General features: G+C 34.8%; 1 pseudogene; it reads left to right on the forward strand.

The window, feature by feature from the left end:
* Positions 1-3,907: 3,907 nt before the first annotated feature.
* Positions 3,908-4,026, forward strand: LOC112476784 (annotated as a pseudogene).
* The last annotated feature ends 828 nt before the right edge of the window (positions 4,027-4,854 follow it).

Here is a 4,854-nt window from a genome sequence, read left to right on the forward strand (position 1 = left end):
AAATATATATATATATTTGTGTGTGTGTACACATATATACATGAATACATACATACATACATATACATACATACACACACAGTGGTTTAAAGGGCACATAGACTATACTAGAAGTAAATACACTTACTAATCCTAGAGCATTTACCAAATAGAAAGGGACCTGTGGAAACTTATTATGGTGTTGGAGACAGAGAGTGAAATTTGTTGTATCTCCCCACCTTGATTGCATTGTCAGGAGCATGATCCAGGTGCCCAAGGCCCTTCCAGTGTGCCTCAGGCCTCAGGCCAAAACCAGCTTCGTAGCTTGTCTCTGGGACTCTCTGCGATCTGTACCCTCTCCAACTATAGCTCACGCCCTCATGTAGCTTGTCCCAGAGACACCTGTAGATCACACTCACTCCAGCTATAGCTCTGAGACTTTCCCGGCTTGCCCTCAAGACTCTCACATCCTGAGATCCCTCCAACTACAGCTCCAGTTGGCCTGCCAAAATTGCCCCAGTATAGCTTGCCTTTGGAATTTTTTGTAGCTTGCAGTCCCTCCAGCTTGTCCACAGAACTCCCTGAAGCCTGAGACCCCTCCAATTATAGCTCCAACCAGCTTGCCTAGGTGGCCCCAATGCAGCTTATTCCCTTGATTCCAACACACCACACTCATTTGAGCTACATCTCCAAGTTCAGGTGCAGCTTGCCCTTGGAACAACCCACAGCTTGAGCTCACTTCAACTATAGCTCCTACAGGCTTGACAAGGCAATCTCAGAACAGCAAGACTCTAAGACTCTCTGTGGCTTGCACTTGCAATAGCTACATCTCTGGGCCCCAGATCAGCTTGCTCCAAGGACTCCCAATTGCCTGAGTCCACTCAAACTACAACTTAAACCTACCCATGCTAGCCTAGCTTGGCTTGTCCATGGGTCTTCCTTTGGCCTGTGAAGGATACAGCTACTACTTTAGCCAGTCAGTAAAGGCAAACCAGGTATGGCTTGCCCCTGGGATTTCTCATAGATTGTACCAACTCTAGCTCCAGCCTGTCAAGGTGGCACCAGTGCAGCTTGCCCCTGGGTCTCCATGAGGCCCAATCCCTCTCCAACTATAGCTGCCCTGCCAAAGACACCCGGTGAACACAGTCTAAAAAGGGGAAGCTCCTACACAAAGCCATCATTCATGACTGCAAGATGTTGCTGTTCACCAAATCCAGAGAACAAACACAGAGAGAGAGTCAGCCAAAATAAGAATATGAAGAAATATGTTCCAAGCAAAAGAACAGGACTAACCCCAGAAAAATAACTAAATAGAATGCAGACAAGCTCTTTACCAATAAATATGCACAACAAACTTTAAATAAATAAACTCACTGAGAACTTCAAAAAAGAGAAAATATTTTTAAAAGTCAGAATTGAAGAGTGCAATAACTAAAATGAAAAATACAGTAGAGAGAATGAAGCAAATTAGACTATGCAGAAGAACAAAACAGCAAGGTAGTAGAAATCACCCAATGGGGACACCAAAAAAAATGTTTTTCAAAATAAGGATAGTTCAATGAACTACTGGGACAACATGAATCATCCCAGCATCCAAATCATAGGGCTCTCAGAAGGAGAGGAGAGAGAGAAAGGAATAAAAAATATAGTTAAAGAAATACTGGCTGAAAACTTCTCAAATCTGATGAAAGAAACAGACTCTAGTCCAGGAAGCACAAAGAGTTCCAAACAGGATAAACTCAAAGAGACCCACACCAAGATTGCAATGTCAAAAATTAAACAGAGAATCATAAAAGCAGCAAGAAAAAAGCAGCTAGTTATACACAAGGAAACCCCATAATATCTTCAGCTGATTTTTAGCAGAAACTTTACAAGCCACAGGAAATAGCATGATATATTCAAAGGGAAAACTCTTACAAGCAAGATTACTCTACTCAAAGGTTATCATTTAGTTGAGAGATGGAGTTTCCCAGAAAAGCAAAAGCTAGAGGAGGCCATCACCACTAAAACAGCACTACATGACATATTAAAGGGATTTGTTTAAGTGGAGAAAAGGCCAAAATTAAAAATAAGAAAATATGTGGGAGAAAAAAAAAACTCATTGATAAAGGCAAACTTTTAGTAAATGTAGTGGATCAAACAATTATAAAGCTACTGTGAAAGTTAAAAGACAAAAGTAGTATGAGCATGTATAAGTACAGTAATCAATTAATAGATGTACACACAAGATGTAAAATATGGTGTCAAAATCATAAAGGTGGAGGGATGCATATAAAATGTGTTTGAACATAAGCAACCATTAACTTAAAATAGACTGCTCTAAACATAACTTGTTATATATAAAGCTCATGGTAACCACAAACCAAACACCTGTAAAGATACACACATAAAAATGAAAAAAAGAACCCAAACAAATCAATAAGAAATTCATAAATGTGCAAGAAAAAGAGAACAAAAGAAAATGAAAAGAACAGTGAAGGATGACAAGACAAAGTACTAAAATGGGAATAACTACATACCTATCAATAATTGTTTTAAATATAAATGGAGTAAATGCTCCAATTAAAAAAAAAAAATAAGGCGGCTGAATGGATAAAAAAAAAAGTGCATATGCTGCCTACAAGAGACTCACTTCAGACTAAAAGACACACAAAGACTGAAAATAAAGAGATAAAACAATATATTTCATGTAAATTCAAGTGAAAAAGAAAGCTGGGGTAGCAATACTTATACCAGACGAAATGAACTTTAAAACAAAGACTTTAACATGAAACCAAGAAAAGTATTACATAACGATAAAGTAAGCATCTAATAAGAAGACATAACACTTGTAAACATGTACTCACCCAATGTGGGAACACCTAAATACATAAAGCACTTATTAGAAGACATAAAGGGAGATAATGACAATATAACAATAGTAGAGGAATTTAACACTCTGCTTACATCAATGGATAGATCATCCAGGCAGAAAATCAATAATAAAAAAGTGGCCTTAAATGACAAATTAGACCACATGGTCTTAATAGATATTTTCATATCATTCAGCCCCAAAACAGCAGAATATACATTCTTTTCAAGTGTGCATGAAGCATTTTCTAGCATACACCATATTTTAGGCTACAAAAAATGTTTCAGTAAATTTAGGAAGACTGAAATTATATCAAGCACCTTCTTCGATCACGACAATATAAAATCAGAAATTAATAACAAGAAGAAAATTGGAAAAAAACCCACAAACATATGTATGCTAAACAGCATGTTACTAAATAATCAATGGGTTAACAAAGAGATAAAAGAGAAAATCAAAATGTATCTTAAGGCAAAAGGAAAATGGAAACACAATGATCCAAACTCTTTGGGACACAGCAAATTCAGTTCTAAGAGAAATTCATGATACAAACCTACCTCAAGAAACAAGAAGAATGCCAAATAAACAATCTAACCTCATACCTAAAGGAACTAAAAAAAGAGCAAACAAAGCTGAACGTGAGTATAAGAGAGGGAATAATAAAATTCATAGCAGAAATAAATGAAATAGAGACTAAAAATCAACAACAACAATAAAAAAGATCAACAAAACTGACCTGTTTTTTTTTTTCATTAAATTTATTGGGTTGATATTGATTAATAAAATTATATGTTTCAAGTGTACAATAATATGTCATATGTATATGCAAAAGATAAGCCAAGTAAATAAATCTTTAGCCAGACTCATCAGAAAGAAAAGAGAGAAAGCCTAAATAAATTAAATTAGAAATAAAATAGAAGTGACAACCAACAATAAAGAAATACAAATAATTAAAAGAAAATACTATGAACAATTATACTCTAACAAATTGGACAACCTGAGATGAATATATAAATTCCTAGAAATATATAACCTTCTAAAAATTAATCAGAAATAAACAAAAAATCAAAACAGCTAGTCTACGGCCATTGCACCCTGAATGTGCCCGATCTCGTCTGATCTCAGAAGCTAAGCAGGGTAAGGCCTGGTTAGTACTTGGATAGCAGACCTCCTAGGAATGCCAGGTGTTGTAGACATTAAAAAAAAAAAAAACAACAAAAAAAAAAAACAACAGCAACAACAAAAAAAACAGCTATTACTAGAAACAAAATTAACATGTAAATTGAACAAAATTGAATCATTAATAAAGATAAATTTCTCTGAATAAATTTTAGAACTGATGGCTTTATTGGTGAAGTCTCCCAATCATTCAAAGTAATACCCATTCTTTTCAAAGTATTTCAGAAAATGAAAGAGGAAGGAAAGCTTTCAAATTCATTTTGCAAGGCCAGCATTACCCTAATACCAATACAAGAAAAGACACAACAAAAAATGTATATAATAGGCTAACATCCTGATGAACACAGATGAAAAAATCTTCAACAAAATATTAGCAAACTGAATTCAGCAATATATTAAAAAGATCATATGCCACTACAAAGTGGGATTTATAAATCAATCAATGTGATGCACCACATAAATCAAAAAAGGGTAAAAATTATATAATTATTTTAATAAATGAAGAAAAATATTTGACAAAATTCAACATCTATCTATCATTTAAAAAAAATACTCTCAACAAATGGGTATAGAAAAAAACATACCTCAACATAATAAAGGTTATATGTGATAAACCCACAGCTAACATCATACTAAATGGTGAAAACCTGAAATCATGTTTATCTATCATCAGGGAAAAGGCAGGCATGCTCATTGTCACCACTCTTATTCAAGATAGTATTAGAAATTACAGCCACAGCAATCAGACAGAGAAAGAAAGAAAGAAAGAAAGAAAGAAAGAAAGAAAGAAAGAAAGAAAGAAAGAAAGAAAGAAAGAAAGAAAGAAAGAAAGAAAGAAAGAACGA

This window comes from Pteropus alecto, unplaced genomic scaffold (assembly GCF_000325575.1).
Source record: "Pteropus alecto unplaced genomic scaffold, ASM32557v1 scaffold292, whole genome shotgun sequence".
Lineage (NCBI taxonomy): Eukaryota > Metazoa > Chordata > Mammalia > Chiroptera > Pteropodidae > Pteropus > Pteropus alecto.